This window comes from Palaemon carinicauda, chromosome 32 (genome assembly GCF_036898095.1).
Source record: "Palaemon carinicauda isolate YSFRI2023 chromosome 32, ASM3689809v2, whole genome shotgun sequence".
Lineage (NCBI taxonomy): Eukaryota > Metazoa > Arthropoda > Malacostraca > Decapoda > Palaemonidae > Palaemon > Palaemon carinicauda.
In genome coordinates this window covers 29,540,253-29,563,529 of record NC_090756.1, presented here as the reverse complement: position 1 = coordinate 29,563,529, position 23,277 = coordinate 29,540,253, and positions in this window count along the sequence as shown.

Genomic DNA, 23,277 nt, shown 5'->3' with positions numbered 1-23,277 from the left:
GTATGTGTATCTGTATGTATATATATATATATATATATATATATATATATATATATATATATATATATATATATATATATATTTGTATGTTTGTGTATGTTTTGCTTATGTATTTATATATATAAGGCTACCGTGTTTTCATATAAATAAACTATACTGAGAGTAAAAAGGAAAAAAAACAAGAATATATCCGCCACTAGAAATGACCCTTTTTGGCAGCTGTCTCATGAGCTTGAGGACTCCTCCCACTTAACACCCGACTCAAGCCCAGGTAGCTGGTAAGGGAGTGCCATTGTTCTCTAAATCTCTATATGTATGTTCGTATGTTTGCTTTCCCTATAAAATGTAAAGAAATCTTTCTCAATAAATCAGTCCTCTGAAGAAGTATCACAAAACTAGTCAGGACTTAAGTGTATATTTTGTATCTTCATTTTCCCTGTGGGTCTTCCGCATCCGAGCATCACGTTTCCCCTGTGATTTTTACGCATACATATATATATATATATATATATATATATATATATATATATATATATATATATATATATATATATTTGTGTGTATGTATTTATTTATTATACTAGTCACTAGTGTAGTCTTCCCGAGCCATCAAAAACGACATCTGAATATTTAGATAGATGGGCACACACAGATTCAATCCTCCCCCCCTCTCCTCCTTTCCTAACAAGAACCCAGCAGTTTCGGTACTTTGAGGGAGAGTGTGGTTTCCGAGTTTACCTCTCGGCCAATAGACTCTCCCAAGGGTATGACAGTCGCTCTTTAATATATAGGGGAGATGATTGTATATCTCTAAACTTTCTAATTTCCGAATAGAATAGCTACAAATACTGATATTATTTAATTGTAAATTGAGAAGCTTAAATTAAATGAAAATTATACTGTTTATATAAAACATCTTTTTTCTCAGAAATATTATTTGGGAAAATAGAAGAGACTACATCAAGGAATCACTCTACGGGAAAAGGTTCATTTGCATAATCCTGATTTGATAGAAAGAACCTGATTTGCATTTCTTGATGATAAGCTATTTTTTAGACATTTCAGGAGCGCTTTAGCGAACAAGATACCTAAAAAGATATTAGTATTATATCATTATCCATGTTGTTGTTGTTATTGTTGATGTAAAGTCGGGCAGTCATTTGAAAACCTATTAGGGAATATAAAAGCCCTATTTGCTTACCAATAACACTATGCAAAGGTTAAAGGTCAGAGTTCAAAGGGATGCATATGGCTCCCTGGGGATTCCCTTCTCCGTTACCTGTGGAAGGGGGAGGAGGGGCGTTCTTCCCAACTCTTAAATTTGTTTCTCTATTATTATTATTATTATTATTATTATTATTATTATTTTAAAATTGACACGGATATGAACTCCTTCAGCGTCAGAGAGAGAGAGAGAGAGAGAGAGAGAGAGAGAGAGAGAGAGAGAGAGAGAGAGAGAGAGAGAGAGAGGAAAAAATGTCTCCATAGTCAATATCAGACTGAAGATTGATAAACTATTTTCCGTCGTTTACCTGATAGATTGATAGATAAAAAAAATCGATAGATAGAGAGATAGTGTAATTGATACATCAATAACTTATACCTTAACATAAAACTGAATATAATTTAGAATATAATGAAATAAAGAAAAACATAAAAGTAAGGTCTCGGCTCATCAACTGGGAACCAATAAGATTTTTTTAGGTAGGCTATGACTCATGACGCCCAACTGTCTCCTGTTTTTCTTCTCTCTTCTTCTTCCTTTTTGTCAAAAGAATACAGAAAAGAACATAGAGAAATCCAGCCCACCCCTCCCTCTCTCTCTCTCTCTCTCTCTCTCTCTCTCTCTCTCTCTCTCTCTCTCACTCTCTCTCTCTCTCTCTCTCTCTCTCCTCTCTCTCTCTCTCCACAGTGTCCCTTTGGCCCCTAATTTTAACCACTTTTAAAATATTAATAAATCATATTTCATTAAGTTGCTTTTAACTCCTAGGTCGGGTGCAAATTATGCTTGCAGTTGCTTTTAAGTCGAAGGTTGGGTGCAAATTATGCTTGCAATTGATTTAACTCTAAGGTTGGGTGCAAATTATGCTTGCAGTTGCTTTTAACTCCAAAAGTTGGGTCAAATTATACTTGCAATTGCTTTTAACTTTAAGGTTGAGTGCAAATTATGTTTGCAGTTGCTTTTAACTTCAAGGTTGGGTGCATATTATGCTTGCAGTTGCCTTTAATTCCAAGGTTGGGTGCAAATTATGCTTGCAGTTGATTTTAACTCCAAGGTTGGGTGCAAATTATGCTTTCAGTTGCTTTTAACTTCAAGGTTGGATGCAAATTATGTTTGCAGTTGATTTTAACCTCAAGGTTGGGTGCAAAGTATGCTTGCAGTTGCTTTTAACTTTAAGGCTGGGTGCAAATTATGTTTGCAGTTGATTTTAACTTGAAGGTTGGGTGCAAATTATGCTTGCAGTTGCTTTTAACTTCAAGGTTGGATACAAATTATGTTTGCAGTTGATTTTAACTTTAAGGTTTGGTGCAAATTATGCGTGCAGTTGCTTTTAACTTCAAGGTTGGGTGCAAAGTATGCTTGCAGTTGCTTTTAACTTCAAGGTTCGGTGCAAATTATGCTTGCAGTTGCTTTGAAACCCTGGGTTGGGTGCAAATTATCCTTGCAGTTGCTTTTAACTCCAAGGTTGTGTGCAAATTATGTTTGCAGTTGCTTTTAATTCCAAGGTTGGGTGAAATTATGCTTGCAGTTGCTTTTAACTTCAAGGTTGGATGCAAATTGTGTTTGCAGTAAATTTTAACTTTAAGGTTGGGTGCAAAGTATGCTTGCAGTTGCTTTTAACTTCAAGGTTCGGTGCAAATTATGCTTGCAGTTGCTTTGAAATCCTGGGTTGGGTGCAAATTATCCTTGCAGTTGCTTTTAACTCCAAGGTTGTGTGCAAATTATGTTTGCAGTTACTTTTAATTCCAAGGTTGGGTGCAAATTATGCTATCAGTTGCTTTTAACTTCAACTATGGGTGAAAAAATATGCTTATCGTTGTTTTTAACTTCCAGTGTGGGTTTGAAATAACCTTGTAATTGCATTTAACTTCAATTTGGGTTGTGAATTGCAGAGGCAATGGACCGTGACATTGTCATAGCAAGCAGGATAATGCCCTAGAAACTGACCATATTTACATATGATCAACGCCCAAGCCCCCTATCCATCTAAGCTAGGACCAAGGAGAGCCAGGTAATGGCTGCTAGTGACTCACCAGATAAACCTATAGGCTCCCCTAAGAATGGTGAGGTTGCAGACACTAAAGGAACTAACGAGTTTGAGCATGACTTAAACCCCGGTCTGGCGATCACCAGGCAGGGACGTTACCGATAACTATATAACTCTATGAAAAACATCTGGGGACTTCTTGAATGGCCAGAAAAAAATAGTCTATTAGCAAGCCAGAAAAACCGTTTATTAACAAGCCAGAAAAATAGTCTAATAATAAATTAATCTATTTGAGAAATAGGTAAAGTGAGTTTCCAGTTGAGAAATGCTCAGCGGAAGAAAGTTAAGGACAAAGAAAGTCATAAAGAAACTTAAGAGAAAAGTTTAGTGTAAGGGAAAAATAACTATTTGAAATATGGTCATAAAACAAAAGATATGATTATTTGTCGACATATAAGATGATGAATGAAAAAAAAAATATATCTCAGTAAATTTGAGAAAAAAAAGTTATAATAATATTGTGAACTGAAGAAGTTATGAATATATAAATCTAGGATTGATAAAAATGTCTAAAATCTATATATTTTTTTTTTCATTTCGGAAGAAAGTATTATAGTGTTGTGAACAGTATGAAAATTGTAAATACATAAATCTACGATGGATGAAAAAAGTATAAAATCTATAATTTTTGGGAATAATCTATTAAATTTTTTAAAAAAAGAATATGATAGTGCTGTGAAAGAAACTAGTATTAAAATAAAAACAGATTTAGGATGGAGAAAAAAAGTTCTAAAATCTATATTTTTTAGGCTGGAATCAGGGTTGCATCCCTCGTGATATCATTCCACTATTTTTCAAAATGATATTGTTAACGCAATCAGTCTTATCCTACGACTGCGATAACTAAGTTTATGCATGATGGGGAATTTAGGCCACATCCAAACAAGGCATCAATGCCAGGATTTATGAGAATTCAGCTCTTCAAGGGAAAGTTTCCGAGCAAAATCACCGCCTGATTAAGACCCTTTGTGGCCCTTGGGCTAAGGGTGCGAAAAGGGCGTCCTATGGGTTAGAGTTCTCTTGCCTGACGGTACACTTAGGCACGCTATTCAATCTGTTTCCTTATTTCCATTCCTCAATGGGCTATTTTCCCTGTTGGATTCTATGATCCTAAATGCTCCAACAGGAGAAATATAGCCAAGTAAGAAAAGGAAATAATGAAATTAATAAACTGCAATAGAAGTAATGAATGGTCAATATAAAATATGCTTTTCAGTGAAGGCTCTGAAACCAGGGATGAATAATGAATAATTTCAGTCTTTTTAATTATAAAGTCTAAGTAAAAGAAACAAATTTTTTTACCGGTTACGAACACAAGATCGAAAGATAAATTTAGTTTTCAAACATTTAACTTTTATATATTTTTATTTGATTATTTTTTTCCAGAATGCCGACAATTAATATGAATTATCCTTTCGAACTGGAATTCAGACTAGATAGATAGATATAGATATGGATAGTCTGATAGATAGATAGATAGATAGATAGATAGATAGATAGATAGACGAATGGATAGAGAGATAGATACTCTTACGGAATTATACCTTAATTATGAAAATTAGGTCAATTTTGTGAAAGAAGTGAAGGAGAAAAACTTGAGATTTTATCAGTAATACTAGAAAGCGTCCCCCCCCCCCTCTCTCTCTCTCTCTCTCTCTCTCTCTCTCTCTCTCTCTCTCTCTCTCTCTCTCTCTCTCTCTCTCTCTCACTCTCTCTCGTTTAAGGCTGATTATCCATTATGGAATTTCGGGAATTCTTTTTCGTGAATCGCCAAAATATGAATTAATTGTATTTATGGAATTCTGTTTTAAAACTTACTGTATTTTCTATTTATTCCAATTTGAAGTTTTTGTTGTTATTATTATTATTATTATTATTATTATTATTATTATTATTATTATTATTATTATTATTATCAATCTATACATTTTCCTGCACTTCAAAATTAACAGAAAAGTAATTTGCTAAACTGTTTATATGTCAATTATTAAATATTTTTCTCAAGGTGATTCAAATTCACCTGAACAAATCCATCGAAAGTATTATAATGATATCAACACTACTTCATATTATAAATATAATCGACTAAATTAAAGAAAACACTCAAGACTTATCCAACGTTTTTCCTTCCCGATGATTTCGATTTTGAATCCTTGTAGAACTCGGTGGGGTGGACTTCCGTTAAAAATATTAAATTCATTAAAAGATGTTAAATTTTACGTTCAAACCGTTGCTAATGTTTACTCACAGTACTACATGAAGCTTAAGTTTCTTTAGATTTTTTTACAAGGGGTCAGATAGAGAGAGAGAGAGAGAGAGAGAGAGAGAGAGAGAGAGAGAGAGAGAGAGAGACACGAACCATCTAAAAGATCAAATGATAAAGTAACAGACTTTGGTTAAGGGGGAATGGGATCTTCCGCCCTTAGTGCACACATCCCACAAAGCCTCTGTGACTAATATAACGGAGGTATTCCCTTTAGCACTTCCGGTGTAATATTTAGTTCGTCCTCAGCAGAATCTAGAATTTGGCTGTAAAACATTGAGAGAAATATTGCATTTAGCGGTGTGTGGCATAATCTTCCACAGTTGCCAGATGTCCCTATCAAGTTTAATTTCAACTTGAATAAACCCAAACACAATTATCATTCCATGTCCATACAGTCCCCAAAGGCCACATTATAGTCTAGGCCTTGATAAATGGCAACGTCAAGGGAATATATCACCATTAAAAAGCTGAATGTTGTTGCATTCAGAATGCTATTTTATTTTTTATTTTTTTTATTTTTTATTTTTTATTTTTTGGTTGATTTATTCGAATCAGTTGTTAATGAGCGAATATTTCATTGGATATTGAGCGGTTGATTCAACCACGGTAGAATTTATCAAAAGTTCAAACAGTTTGAATGTTTGAATCAGGTTTTTATGCTGGATTAATCGCTTGTTCATTGTGCGTATATATGTATGTGAATTAAAGTGTGCATTTGGTGAATTTAGATAAAACGTGAATATTTATTTTGATAATAATATATACAACAAATGCAGCCGTTTCACTGCAGGACAAAGGCCCCAAACATGCTCTTATTCCTGTCTGGGGTTTGGAAATTTTCACCATTTTTCATCACCATGCTGGCCAGTGCAGATTGGTGATGGTGAGAGATTCACGTCTGATTACTCACAGCAAACCAACCTAGTATGGGTGGTCCTGACTAGTATAGCTTTGCTGATTATGTCGATTCACAAACTTTTTCAACCAGTTAAGATATCCCATTTGTTGATGTCGGCTACCCCCCAAAATTGGGGGAAGTGCCTTGGTATATGTATGTATATATGTAAGATATCACAACTCAGAAATGTATATATACATACATACACACACACACACACACACACACACATATATATATATATATATATATATATATATATATATATATATATATATATAAATATATATATATATATATATATATATATATATATATATATATATATATACAGAGAGAGAGAAGACGATAGATTTCCGTACTAAGAAAGTTTGCGGGTATACAATGGCATAGAAAGACCATGAACAGGCGCAAGTGGAAGGACATGTCTGGGTCCTTTGTTCTGCAGTGGACTAGTAACGGCTGATGATGGTCATGGTATATATGTGTGTGTGTTATCATATGCATATCCTTTTGTATGAATAAATCAGGTTACTATTGATTTTATCTGTTTAGGGCTCCACCAAAGAATCATAAACAGAATCCGTTTTCCAATCGCGTCGTTTAATTCGTAATAAAACAAGACTAATGACGCAATCAAGTAAGGGAAACTCAACCAATAGGAAAGAAGATAAGACGGTGTTTGAATGCGGAAGCAAGAAACAAAATCGAAAGCAAGAGACAAAATCAAAAGCGAAAGACATAATCAAAAGCAAGAGACAAAATTGAAAGCATGAGACAATATAAAAAGCAAGAGACAAAATCAATAGCAAAAGACAAAATCAAAAGCAAGTGACAAAATCAAAAGCAAGAGACAAAATTGAAAGCAAGAGACAATATAAAAAGCAAGAGACAAAATCAAAAGCAAGAGACAAAATTGAAAGCAAGAGACAAAATCGAAAGCAGGAGACAGAATCAATAGCAAGAGACAAAATCAAAAGCAAGTGACAAAATCAAAAGCAAGAGACAAAATTGAAAGCAAGAGACAATATAGAAAGCAAGAGACAAAATCAAAAGCAAGAGAATAAATTAAAAGCAAGAGACAATATAGAAAGCAAGAGACAAAATCAAAAGCAAGAGACAAAATTGAAAGCAAGAGACAATATAGAAAGCAAGAGACAAAATTTAAAGCAAGAGAAAAAATCAAAAGCAAGTGACAAAATCAAAAGCAAGAGACAAAATTGAAAGCAAGAGACAATATAGAAAGCAAGAGACAAAATCAAAAGCAAGAGACAAAATTGAAAGCAAGAGACAATATAAAAAGCAAGAGACAAAATCAAAAGCAAGAAACAAAATTGAAAGCAAGAGACAAAATCAATAGCAAAAGACAAAATCAAAAGCAAGTGACAAAATCGAAAGCAAGAGACAAAATTGAAAGCATGAGACAATATAGAAAGCAAGAGACAAAATTGAAAGTAAGAGACAATATAGAAAGTAAGAGACAAAATTGAAAGCAAGAGACAATATAGAAAGCAAGTGACAAAATCGAAAGCAAGAGACAAAATTTAAAGCATGAGACAATATAGAAAGCAAGAGACAAAGTCAAAAGCAAGAGACAAAATTGAAAGCAAGAGACAATATAGAAAGCAAGAGACAAAATCAAAAGCAAGAGACAAAATTGACAGTAAGAGACAAAATCGGAAGCAAGAGACAAAATTGAAAGCAAGAGAGAAAATTAAAGCATGAGACAATATAGAAAGTAAGAGACAAAATCAAAAGCAATAGACAAAATTGAAAGCATAAGACAATATAGAAAGCAAGAGACAAAATCAAAAGCAAGAGACAAAATCAAAAGTAAGAGACAAAATCGAAAGCAAGAGACAATATAGAAAGCAAGAGACAAAATCAAATGCAAGAGACAAAATTGAAAGCATGAGACAATATAGAAAGCAAGAGACAAAATCAATAGCAAGAGACAAAATCAATAGCAAGAGACAAAATCAAAAGCAAGAGACAAAATTGAAAGCAAGAGACAAAATTGAAAGCAAGAGACCAAATTGAAAGTAAGAGACAAAATCGAAAGCAAGAGTCAAAATTGAAAGCATGAGACAATATAGAAAGCAAGAGACAAAATCAAAAGCAAGAGACAAAATCAAAAGCATGAGACAATATCGAAAGCAAGAGACAAAAGCAAAAGCAAGGGACAGAATTAAAAGCAAGACACAAAATCAAAAGCAAGAGACAAAATCAAAAGCAAGAGACAAAATCGAAAGCAAGAGACAAAATCGAAAGCAAGAGTCAAAATTGAAAGCATATGACAATATAGAAAGCAAGAGACAAAATCAAAAGCAAGAGACAAAATTGAAAGCATGAGACAATATAGAAAGAGAGAAACAAAAGCAAAAGAAAGGGACAGAATTAAAAGCAAGAGACAAAATCAAAAGCAAGAGACAAAATCAAAAGCAAGAGCCAAAATCGAAAGCAAGAGACAAAATCGAAAGCAAGAGTCAAAATTGAAAGCATGAGACAATATAGAAAGCAAGAGACAAAATCAAAAACAAGAGAGAAAATTGAAAGCATGAGACAATATAGAAAGCAAGAGACAAAAGCAAAAGCAAGAGACAAAAGCAAAAGCAAGAGACAAAATTAAAAGCAAGACATCAAATCAAAAGCAAGAGACAAAATCAAAAGCAAGAGACAAAATCGAAAGCAAGAGTCAAAATTGAAAGCATGAGACAATATAGAAAGCAAGAGACAAAATCAAAAGCAAGAGACAAAATCAAAAGCATGAGACAATATCGAAAGCAAGAGACAAAAGCAAAAGCAAGGGACAGAATTAAAAGCAAGACACAAAATCAAAAGCAAGAGACAAAATCAAAAGCAAGAGACAAAATCGAAAGCAAGAGACAAAATCGAAAGCAAGAGTCAAAATTGAAAGCATATGACAATATAGAAAGCAAGAGACAAAATCAAAAGCAAGAGACAAAATTGAAAGCATGAGACAATATAGAAAGAGAGAAACAAAAGCAAAAGAAAGGGACAGAATTAAAAGCAAGAGACAAAATCAAAAGCAAGAGACAAAATCAAAAGCAAGAGCCAAAATCGAAAGCAAGAGACAAAATCGAAAGCAAGAGTCAAAATTGAAAGCATGAGACAATATAGAAAGCAAGAGACAAAATCAAAAACAAGAGAGAAAATTGAAAGCATGAGACAATATAGAAAGCAAGAGACAAAAGCAAAAGCAAGAGACAAAAGCAAAAGCAAGAGACAAAATTAAAAGCAAGACATCAAATCAAAAGCAAGAGACAAAATCAAAAGCAAGAGACAAAATCGAAAGCAAGAGACAATATAGAAAGCACGAGACAAAATCAAAAGTGAGAGACAATATTAAAAGAAGGAGACAAAATCGAAAATAGGAGACTAAATTAAAAGCATGAGACATAATCGAAAGCAGGAGACAAAATCAAAAGCAAGAGACAAAATTGGAAGCAAGAGACAAAATCGAAAGTGAGAGACAAAATCGAAAGCAAGGAACAATGCGAAAGCACAAACAAAATTGAAACCAAGAGACAAAATCAAATGCAAGAGACGAATGCTAAATCAGGAGGAAATATCGAAAGTAAGAAACCAAATTTAAAGCAAATTAGGATTTTTCTGGTGTTAAATTATGAGATTTTAAGAGCTAAAGGTAAAGGTGTCTGGTTTCAGTTCCAGTTTCATCAGAAAAGATGTTTACCAGAACGTCAGCCTGGTAAACCCAATTCCCCACTGTGGTGCCCAAGCACAACAGTGGACTTCTCAGTAAACAACTTGAACTCACGCTCCCGGGATGGGATCGATCTGCTGCCCTGCGAATGCTAGGCGAGCATGTTACCACTGTTTTAGCCATTTCCATGGGTGCGTTAAGTGTGTTAGGTTAGTATTTAAACCAATATTAGACAAACAATTAATAATTATCTTGTATTTAGTATATAAAACATTGATTATGTTACTACCTGGTTTTTAAATTTCCTAGTTCAAACCAGTTTTACATTCTTGTAAAACAAATAGTTCTGATTTGCAAATGTTCAGTCCATAATGGCCAACTCGTTAAGTAAATCGGAGCAATCATTTATTAGGTCACAGATTTACTCGTGAACTCTCAATAAACAAACGTAAACGATTCGATTAAATGAACCGTCATATATTCTGTTTCGGAATAGATTATGAACAAAATTCCACATTCCAATTCCAACTTGGATTTCAATTTCCACTTGATTTGAAGATTCCAATTCCAACCTAAACTCCAGATTCCAATTCTAACTTGAATTCCAGATTCCAATTCCAACTTTAATTCCAGGTTACAATTCTAACCTAAATTCCACATTCCATTTCCAACTTGAATTCAAGATTCCAATTCCAACTTAAATTCTAGGTTTCAATGTCAATGTAAACTCAGACTCCATTACCTACTTAAATTCCAGATTTCAATTCAATCTTAAATACCAGATTCTAAATTCCATCTTCCGATATAGTTGGCTGTTTTTTTTTCTTTTTTTTTTCGTCACCTTATTAACCAAGCTTGAGCTTAAATCCTAATCCCAAAGCATTAGGATTCAAGCTGTAGCTTGATAAAAACAACACATCTCATCGGAAGTTGAAATTAGAATCTGAATTTTAAGTTGGAATTAGAATCTAAAATTCAAGTGGGAATTTGATTCAGGAATTAAAGTTGCTATTGGATTCTGGAATTATGTTCCTAATCTATTCCGAAATCAAATATCAAGGTTCGTTTATTTTCGGGAAATTTACTGTATGATGTAAGTGTGAAATGTTAAAAAAAAGGTCAGAAGATTTGATATTCGGTAGAGTGGTTCTTCCTTCTAACAGACATTTAATTAAGTAACCAGATCTCACTGGAATATAAAGAGACTCTTTAGCTATGATAAGCAGCTCTTCTGGGAGAAGGACACTCCAAAATCAAAACATTGTTCTCTAGTCATGGGCAGTGTCATAGCCTCTGTACCATGGTCTTCCTCTATCTTAGTGTGGAGTTCTCTTGCTTGAGGGTGCATTCGGACGCACTATTCTATGTTATATCTCTTTCTCTTGTTTTTTGAAGTTTGTTATTGTTCATAAATCCGAAATTTATTTCAATGTTGTTGCTGTTCTTAAATTGTTCAATTCTAATTGTTTATCATATCTCTAATAGATTATTTATTTCCATACATAATAAATTCGTTCTTCAATAAGAAAATTACCCTAATGATAAATAGCCTACTTCTGTCCGGCCAAAGATTCGAACCTTAGACCGAAGTAGATACGAGGGTGACGTTAATTCTATAATGTTAGTGGATATAATAAATGTCACTTACAAGTAATGAATTTTCTAATTTACTTTGCTGTAGAAAATGGCTTTTATATAACCAAATTCATTATTATTATTATTATTATTATTATTATTATCAATATCGAGAAGCAATAACTGATAACATAAGAAAAAGGTGTTCATTTATATATATATATATATATATATATATATATATATATATATATATATATAAGTTTGAATTTCAGTTTAGTCTGTTTAGTGACTTCTTATGTTGGGTAAATTTTTAAATCGAGAGACGATTGTGGAAGGAAGTAATGGCAGAGATGTGTCCCCTAAACCAGAGCCTGGAACTGTAGATTTGGAAGGTGATCTCTCTCTCTCTCTCTCTCTCTCTCTCTCTCTCTCTCTCTCTCTCTCTCTCTCTCTCTCTCTCTCTTCCGGGTCAGGAGAGATTGGGTAAGTCCAAGGCCGATAAAAGTCCTTGGGTAAGTCCAAGGCCAATACAAGTCCTTGGGTAAGTCCAAGGCCAATACAAGTCCTTGGGTAAGTTCAAGGCCAATACAAGTCCTTGGGTAAGTCCAAGGCCAATGCAAGTCCTTAGGTAAGTCCAAGGCCAATGCAAGTCTTCGGGTAAGTCAAAGGCTAATATAAGTCCTTGGGTAAGTCAAAGGCCAATACAGGTCCTTGGGTAAGTCCAAGGCTAATACAAGTCCTTGAGAAGTCTAAGGCCAATGCAAGTCCTTGGGTATGTCCAAGGCCAATACAAGTACTTGAGTAAGTCCTATTAGAGGAAATTGGACCTGAAATCTTGTGCTTGAGTCGAGAAATTCAAGAAGTCATTGCGCTTAGAGGCATCCAAAAGTCGATTTCGAGAATTTTTTTCGTTTTATACATCTATGGGAATTAAAATTGAACAATTCGTTTTATTGATTTTTCATTGGAGGTAGAAAACATTTTTTTAAAGGTCGCTCGTGAGTGGTAGGGGACAATGAATAACCATGTGTACAGTTGAACACAGGGATTCCTGGTACACCTCGATCTAAAGAAGAGCACCCTGTCATACTTTAACTGTGTGGCGAGTTCCTCTGTGTAGCTCCTATCTATCTCTCCCTATCCTAGCTGTTTTGTTACTCTCAACGCAGTAAGGGTGTGACAGTGTGCACTTCATCTAAGTGTGGTATGCCTTGGACGCCTGTGTCCAACAGTTCATACGATCAGCACCCAAACCACCTCTCCACCCAAGCAAAAACCAGGGAGGGCCAGGCACTAACTGCTGACTCCTCCTCCCTAGCTCACAAGGATCTCGTGATTGTAGGCACTACTAGAAAACTATCGAGCTTACTTGTGTCTCGAACTCCTTCTCGAATAATGATAAGCAGGGACGTTTCTAATAGGCCACCACAACCCTTAAACCAAAGTTTATCTATAAGATTAAGAATATTTAAGAAAAATTAGATAATTCTTGTAGACAATGGCACATCTTAAGCTAAAATGTCCAAAAATCATAACAAGATAGAAAACAAATAAAATTAGTCAAATCACTGTTCTATATCTGGATAGTTTTGCAAAGTGTCTTTTTAACAACTGTCCTAATCTCCACTCGACCTGATCTACACTAAATTCAGGGTTGAGGTGGCCTATTGGAAACACTCCTGCCTGGTGCTCACCAAACTGGGGTTAAATTGCTGCTCAAACTCGATAGTTTCTTTAGTGTTAACAACCTCACCATCTTTGTGAGCTAAGGAGGGTGTGGGGTAGCCTATACGCTTACCACTTGAGTCCTCAACAGCTATTACCTAGCCCTCCCTGGTCCAAGCTTGGGTGGAGAGGGCCTTGAACGCTGATCGCATGTATGTACAGTATATGGTCAGGCGCTAGGGCATTACCACTGACCCTTGCCTCTGCTATTCATGAGCGGCCTTTAAACCTTTAAAGTCAAATTTTCCCTTTAATCTCGGCTGATGGGAAAGTATAGAAAGATATAGGATTTTAGCCTTAGTTACATATATAAATTTGATTGACTTTATAATTGTCTATACAGTATACATTTTCCCATCGTGTTACATCTGGCGTTTTTATTTACGAACTGAACTTTGGAATTCAGTTTCTTCTTCTTTGTTTAGTAGTTTTTATAAGCTTCTTCTTTTACAACGAAATATTATTATTATTATTATTATTATCATTATTATTATTATTATTATTATTATTAGCAAAGCTACAACCCTAATTAGAAATGCTTGATACAAAAGCCTAAGGGGTCAAAGAGGGAGAAAAAAGGAAATAAGGAAATAAACTACTAGAGAAATACTGAACAATTAAAAAAAAACAATATTTCAAGAACAACAACAGATCTTTCATATATTTTATTTCGATTGATCTTTACTTTTATTTTATCTTATTTCCTTTTCTTGTTTAATTTCCTCACTGTGCTATTTTTTCCTATTGAAGTTCTTGAGCTTGTAGCATCCTACTTTTCCAACTGAGGTTGTAGCTTAGGTTTTAATAATAATAATAATAAAAATAATAATAATAATAATAATAATAATAATAATAATAATAATACCAAAATCGTCTCTGTTTCTCCACCTTTTCTCTGGCTCACTTCTATTTATTTATTTGTCGATATATTTATTTATTTATTAATTTTAATGTTGTTATTATCACTCTGACGCTTTCTCCACTTGTCCATCTATACATTTACTTCTCCTTCCTCTTCTTGTCTGGGTTCTCTCTATTTAGAGCCTTTCTGAAAGGTTGAATCCCTTTCACCATTTCACGTTCTCTTTTTCGTGTAGTTTTCATTCGGGCAAATATAAGCAGTGCGTGCTAAAGTCTCCTGTATGTATGCGAATGTATATATGTGCATATATATATATATATATATATATATATATATATATATATATATATGTATGTATATATATATATATATATATATATATATATATACATATATAAATACATATATTTTATATATATATATATATATATATATATATATATATATATATATATATATATACATATATATATATATATATATATATATATATATTTATATATATATATATATATATATGTATATATATGTATATATATAAATATATATATGTATATATATATATATATATATATATATATATATATATATATATGTATGTGTATGTGTGTGTGCGTGTGCGTGTGTGTGTATATGTGTAGATATATATGTACATGTGCGTTATGTATATATATATATATATATATATATATATATATGTGTGTGTGTGTGTGTGTGTGTGTGTAAGTTACACGCACACACACACACACACACACATATATATATATATATATATATATATATATATATATATATATATGGTATATACAATTATATACATGGATATATTCAACACCAATACCACAATAAAATCTTATAAAGTTACATTCCTTTTGTCTCTATAAAGTATCTACATTGGTAAAATCTGTTCTTCGCTATTGTCGTCATTTTGCATTCCATTTCATTCTTGTCTTCTATTTCTTGCTCTATTGATTCACTCCCTTTCATCCCTTCAGTTCTCTCTCTCTCTCTCTCTCTCTCTCTCTCTCTCTCTCTCTCTCTCTCTCTCTCTCTCTCTCTCTCATTTTCTGCTGCTTTGCGAAAATTCTTTATCCGGATCCGGATCCATCTTAAAATGAAACTATTTTGATAACAAACAGAAGGCAGATTTAATATATAACTGAAAATCCTCTTCTTTTATCTATCATAAAATCCTGTCCACCCTTCCAATATCCCTAAACGTGAAAAAAAAAATATATATGAATAGAAAAAGGTAATCCAAAAATGCTGCCCAAATCGTCATTTATTACTTTTTCTTTATTATCCACTTTTTTTCTCTTCTCTCTTCTTCTCATGTTTAATCCGGATCTGGCAAAAAAGAAGATAATAGTGGAATGGTAAAAGAAAATTTTTTCTTCAAGTTTAATATAAATTTAAGATAAAAAAAAAATATTATCGTCATATGCAAGAAGTGTAATTAATTCTCTCCATTTTGTGTGTGTGTATGTGTATCTGTTTGTGTGTGTTTGTGTGTGTGTGCGTGAGAGAGAGGGAGAGAGAGAGAGAGAGAGAGAGAGAGAGAGAGAGAGAGAGAGATTTGAAGTAAATACCCTGTTACAAATTCTTGCAATAGGAGGAAATCTCTTTCAAGATTTCTTTTACAATTATTGACATATGAGAGAGAGAGAGAGAGAGAGAGAGAGAGAGAGAGAGAGAGAGAGAGAGAGAGAGAGAGAGAGAAATATTAGCCCTAGTTACGCTATTCCGTTAAACACTTTGATTAAATCTATATTAATTGGATTAGCCTAATTATGCTCATACTGTTCCCTTTGTCTTTCAGTTATCTCATTTTTTCCCAATATTTCAAAGGAAGAAATACACTGAGACAATAGATATCAGTTGACTTCTCCATTTCTGCCATTTCTTCTTCTTCTTCTTCTTCTTCTTCTTCTTCTTCTTCTTCTTCTTCTTCTTCTTCTTCTCGTGAATTGGAAAAGGCGGGACACCAAAGATAAATCAGGCGAAGAGTCCATATTATTTTCTTTTTGGTATTCTCTTATCTATCGACTCTTATTCATCTGTTTATCTAAATGTTTACTTACTGTGATTGACATTCGAATTCTGAGGCATTAGGCTGATGCTTTTACGAAAATATCAACTCGGAATTTATGAAGAAATCAAACCTGTTCAGAATAACTAAGTCTATATTGATAAATCTCGTCCACTAACCAAGACACAATTGCCAGCATCTTATGCTCAGTTCTGTTGTAAAGTATTTCACTTTACTGGATAATCTTCTCAAATATTACCAAAATTCATACACTGGCAACTTTACCACACCAAAAAATGCAATTAGATAAAAAAAAAATATATTCACAACCACAAATAAAAAGCGTAAAGCAGAAATTCGCAGTTTTGTGTCTATTAAAAGCTGTCGTATTGTTTTATGAAACAGTTAATAATTCCACATCACCTTTATAGTTATAGTTTTAGTAATATCCAAGGGAACATAGTCTCTCGCATGATTAAAGAGAATGTTTCCCGCCATGATGACGTCATTGGCGTGCATGTTTCTGGGTACTTGTTTACAACTGCCTGAAATTTCTACTCTAAATTGTGACTCCGGTGGCATTTCTCGGTAGGCGAATGGCTATTTGCATAACGCTATAAATAAGAGAAGTTGTTTTTTTTAACTAGATGAACAACACTCGCATTGTGGAGAGAGAGAGAGAGAGAGAGAGAGAGAGAGAGAGAGTAAATGCAAATTTTTGTAGCGTGTTTATCTAACATCATCATTTCTTCCTACGCCTATTGACGCAAAGGGCCTCTTAGATTTCGTCAGCCGTCTCTACCTTGAGCTTTTAATTCAATACTTCTCCATTCCCCAATTTTTGCTTCACGCTTCATAGTCCTCAGCCATGTAGGCTTCGGTCTTCCAACTCTACTAGTGCCTTGTAGAGCCCAGGTGAACGTTTGGTGAACTAATCTCTCTTGGGGAGTGAGAAGAGCATGCCCAAACCATCTCCATCTACCCCTCACCATGATCTCATCCACATATGGCACTTGAGTAATCCCTCTTATAGTTTCATTTCTTATATATGCAGTGTTTATTATTATTAGTTAAGCTACAACCTTAATTGAAAAAGTAGGGTGCTATAAGCCCAAGGGCTCCAGCTGGAGAAAATAGCCCAGGGAGGAAAGAAATAAATAAACTACAAGAGAAGTAATGAACAGATAAAATAATATATTTTAAGAACAGTAACAACATTAAAAGAGATCTTTCATATATAAACTATAAAAAAGAGTCCTATGTCAGCCTGTTCAACATAAAAATATTTGCTGCAATTTTGAACTTATGAAGTTCATATTGTCTCTTAGTTTAGTAAATGAAATAGAAGTATTCAAGATCAAGGTAGGATCAAATATCTTGTTTTGGAACATTTTGTGAATGCATTATAATCAAGTTGGCCAATTTGACTCCAAGAAATCAAAACTAACTCAAAGTCTCATTACAAGTAAGATTTTATTATTTCATCATATATTGTACTAATATTTGATCGTTTTTATGGTGTAAAATTATAATTATGTCTATAAACTCAATTTCATGGATATCAAGGATATATATATATATATATATATATATATATATATATATATATATATATATATATATATATATATATATATGTGTGTATATATATATATATATATATATATATATATATATATATATATATATATATATATAAATTGAGTGTTGGGGTAAACTTGTTGATTAATTACGGGAATGTTTCTTTATGGCCCGTTATGTTTTCCTTCTATACCAAACATGGAATTTCTTGCCAATTTAAAACTTATAACAAAAGAATAACTTGTATATTACGTAGTGTCCGAAGATCTTAAACTTAGTGATATTGTGTGTGTGTGTGAGAGAGAGAGAGAGAGAGAGAGAGAGAGAGAGAGAGAGAGAGAGAGAGAGAGAGAGAGAGCACCTTCTAACTAGACCTATTCTTGAACGCACGAAGCCACTGGTTCCTGAAAAGGATTCTCTCATGATATAAATAGCCGCTGGAAAGTTGTTCCCTCCTACACCCCTTCCTCCTCCTCCCCCCCCCCCCTTCTCTTCCTCTTCTTCAAAATGCCTCACAAATCTTAGAGATGAATGGAAAGATTGGGCGTCTGTCATAATAATGGTGCATGTGTTTGGCTGCCGGGGTTAACGTTTCTTTGCTTTTGTTGCCAGAAATGCTGAGATTTTTTTCTTTTCATTTCCATATGCCTTTTATGTTTGTTTGTGTATTTATCTTGTTTATTAACAGGTTTTCTTTTTCTGATATAATAACCCCAGTTCGAAACGTCTTAAAGCAAATGGCTCTTTGGTAGCCTCGTCTAGGTCTAGCAGGGAAAAATAACCCAGTGAGGAAAGAAAATAAAAAAATTAAAAATTATATGAGAAGTAATGAACAACGAATATAAAATAGAGATTTTAGAGATGAGATTTTGATTGCTCACACGGAAGATTTGAAAACAAAATACGAAAGATACTCATGAATCAGTTGGGAAGAATTAAGTTTTTAGGAGTCTAATTAATAACTTAACCAGAAGGCAACTCTAAGTTTTTTGCGGATAAGTAAAGAAAGTTATGTTTCCACAGAGCAGGTAATTAGCAGTATGTTTTCCTGTAATTGATACGAATAGATAACACGTTATTATAACTAATGTAGTTTAATACTTTGATAAAATAAAATTATCATGATTATGTTGAATTTCCTGAAATAGCTTCAATAGGCCTACTAGTACTAGTTCAATTCGCAGCATATTTTAGAAGTTTAAACATCTTTTGGTTATAGATATAAGGGGTTATGCTAGCCTATTGCAAACGTCGCTGCCTGGTGATCTGTTGGAAAGGGGTTCGAGACAAACTCAAGGTCGATAGCTTCTTGTGGTTACCTTGCCATCCTTGTGAGATAAGGATGGGATGCTTAGAGGGACCCTATAGGTTTACCAGTTGAGTCATCAGCAGCCATTGCCTGGCCCTCCCTAGTCCTATATTTGGTGTAGAGGGAGTTTGAACGCTGATCATAAGTATATATGGTCAATCTCTAGGGCATTGTCACTGTCACTTGATCTGGCAGTTGATAGTTGATGTGGCAGTTAATACTTATAAAAAACATGGTGTTTTTAAAACTTTATGTTGATAATAGTTAATATATCCCTTAAAGCTTCCTACTCAGACTGTTTTCACATTCTTTTGATCTTACCATGAACATTTAAACGTCCAAAATAGGTTTACAATTTACAATTTTTTAGCCCCTTGAAGCTTTTCAACACAAGAATTTTATATTTCAAATCTAAATACTGTAATAACGTTATTATTATATGCAATTAATCCAATAAACTGCCAAATTAAAGTGTTCATAATTATCTAAATACTGTATGTTTTTCTGTATCTAGCTTGAGGGAACACTCGGGCACGCTGTTCTGTCTTGTTTTTCTTCCTCTTGTTTTGTTCACGTTTTTATGGTTTATATGGGAGATATTTATTTTAATGTTACTCTTCTTAAAAATTTGATTTTTCCTTGTTTCCTTTCCTCACTGGGGTATTTTCCCTGCTGGAGCCCCTGAGCTTATAGCATATTGCTTTTCCAACTAGGGTTGTAGCTTAGCAAATAATAATAATAATAATAATATAATAATAATAATAATTGATCGTATTAATGATTTTTTTACGTATTTCTTTTTACTTTTTCTTTTTTACTGACCTTATACAGCGGTCCCTCAGTCTGCTCATGTAGTCCTAGGTCAACCTATCCATCTCTACCATACCTCCTTACCAATGTCCTTCGCTACACGCTCACAGACTATAGGAGAAGGACATTCCAAAATTTATCAGAAGTTCTCCAGTCTTGGGTAGTGCCATAGCCTCTGTACCATAGTCTTCCACTTTCTTGGAATAGATTTCTCTTACTTGAGGGTACACTGGGACACACTATTCTATCTTATTTCTCTTCCTCTTATATTCAAAGTTTATATATGAAAGATGTTTAATTTTGTTGCTGTTCTAAAAATATTTTATCCTAATTCTTCACTACTCTTGTAGTTTATTTATTTCCTTATTTCCTTTCCTCACTGGGCTCTTTTTACCATGTTGTATCCCTTGGGCTTATAGCATGTTGCTTTTCGAACTAGGGTTGTAGCTTATCAAGTAATGATAATAATAATAATAATAATAATAATAAACCACGTATAGTAGTGAAACCATGAGTTCCCTCGTGTGTGTCCCCTCCTTTGCAAAGTCCTGCAAGGCATCCTGTGGAACCTTTGGGGAGAGCCTTGAACCCTTTTGAGTAGAGGAGACGAGAAATGGAGAGCTTCTTCTCAAACAAAGAAAGACTCCGTCCCAGTAATAGATCAAATGCTCAAACTCCTTCAATCAATCGAAAGTCTTCTCGAACTCTAATCTTCTTCTTTCTTACTTTTTTCTTCTTTCAAGGGATTCTTCGCCCAGTCCATAAAAATCGACACTTTAGACTTTGCATTTTTCACGTTGTGAAAGAATGACTGAAAAGAAAACAGTTTTACTAATAAGTAGACGATCCTACTCAAGTATGAAAGCGCTCATCGACTAGTAACATTAACCTGTCTTTTGTGTGCATGATAGTAAACTAATTATTATTATTATTATTATTATTATTATTATTATTATTATTATTATTATTATTATTACGGTACAACCATAATTGGAAAAGGAGGATGCTTGAAGCTCACGTGCTCCAACTGAGAAAAATAGCCCAGCGAGAAAAAGAAATAAGAAAACAAAAGGAATAGTGTGCCTGAGTGCACCCTCAAACAAAAGAACTCTAACCCAAGACTTTAAATAAACGTAATTCAGGAAAAGCGATGGAATTTTAAGGTCCCTAAAGATAAAGAAAGGAAAAGGGAATTTGCAAATACCGAAGGAGTCTTGAAGCCTTCCTTCGGAAAGACTAATGGAGTGCTTGCAAGCAGCATTAACGATAAGTGACGCTTCAAAAAGATTTAACATTAGTCATTTCGGTGGAAGGTCTTGCATAAAGTTTTCTAGTGTTCTTGCCATGAAGGAAGTCTTGGAGAGAGAGAGAGAGAGAGAGAGAGAGAGAGAGAGAGAGAGAGAGAGAGAGAGAGAGAGAGAGAGAGAGAGAGAGAGAGAATATATTTTCCTAGTCTATTGTCCTTCCAGAATAGATCGATGGGCGGTAGGTAGCCTATATATATAGAGAGACCGATCTTTTGATAGATAGATAGATAGACTGAAGAAACCATAGACAGATGTGTGGATATACAGATGTTTGGATTGATAGATAGACAGATATCTACGTAGATAAATAGACAGATTCTAGATAGATAGATTTCAAGGTAGATAGATAGATGTCTTAAGAACAGCAACAACATTAAAAAATCTTTCTGATATAAACTTGAACCATAAGAGGAAGAGAGATAAGATAGAATAGTGTGCCCGAGTGAACCCTCAAGCAAGAGAACTTTACCCCAAGACATTGAAGACCATGGTACAGAGTTTATGGCACTATCCGAGACTAAAGAACAATGGTTCGATTTTAAAGTGTCCTTCCCCTGGAGTCTATTCGTTTCCTGTGAGTGTGTAGCGAATGATTTTGATAAGGAGGTCTGGAAGAGATGGAGAGATTGACCTAGGACTTCATGAGTAGATTAGGGGACCGCTGTATATCGTCAGAAAAAATTAAAAATGAAAAAGCAATCCGTAAAAAAAACACATTAATACGATTAAAAGAAAACATTTCACATGGGTTGTAGATGATTCTGGCCATTTTAATTTGGCAATTTATTAGACTAATTGCATATAATAATAACGTTATTACAGTATTTAGATTTGATATATAAAATTCTTGAGTTTAAAAGCTTCAAGGGGCTAAAAAATAGCGAATTGTAAACCTATTTTGGACGTTTAAATGTTCATGGTAAAATCAAAAGAATGTGAAAACAGTCTGAGTAGGAAGCTTTAAGGGATATATTAACTATTATCAACATAAAGTTTTAAAAACACCATGTTTTTTATAAGTATTAACTGCCACATCAACTATCAACTGCCAGATCAAGTGACAGTGACAATGCCCTAGAGATTGACCATATATACTTATGATCAGCGTTCAAACTCCCTCTACACCAAATATAGGACTAGGGAGGGCCAGGCAATGGCTGCTGATGACTCAACTGGTAAACCTATAGGGTCCCTCTAAGCATCCCATCCTTATCTCACAAGGATGGCAAGGTAACCACAAGAAGCTATCGACCTTGAGTTTGTCTCGAACCCCCTTTCCAACAGATCACCAGGCAGCGACGTTTGCAATAGGCTAGCATAACCCCCTTATATCTATAACCAAAACATGTTTAAACTTCTAAAATATGCTGCGAATTGAACTAGTATTAGTAGGCCTATTGAAGCTATTTCAGGAAATTCAACATAATCATGATAATTTTATTTTATCAAAGTATTAAACTGCATTAGGTATAATAAGGTGTTATCTGTTCGTATCATTACAGGAAAACATACTGCTAATTACCTGCTCTGTGGAAACATAACTTTCTTTACTTATCTGCAAAAAAATTAGAAATGCCTTCTGGTTAAGTTAATAATTAGACTCCTAAAAACTTAATTCCTCCCAACTGATTCATGAGTATCTTTCTTATTTTATTTCCAAATCTTCCGTTGTAGTAACCAAAATCTCATCTCTAAAATCTCTATTTTATATTCGTTGTTCATTACTTCTCATATAATTTTTATTTTTTTTTATTTTCTTTCCTCACTGGTTATTTTTCCCTGCTATTTTTCCCTGCTAGGCCTAGGCGAGACTACCATAGAGCCGTTTGCTTTAAGACGTTTCGAACTGGGGGTTATTATATCAGAAAAAGAAAACGTGTAAATAAACAAGATAAATACACCAACAAACATAAAAGGCATATGGAAATGAAAAAAAAATCTCAGCATTTCTGGCAACA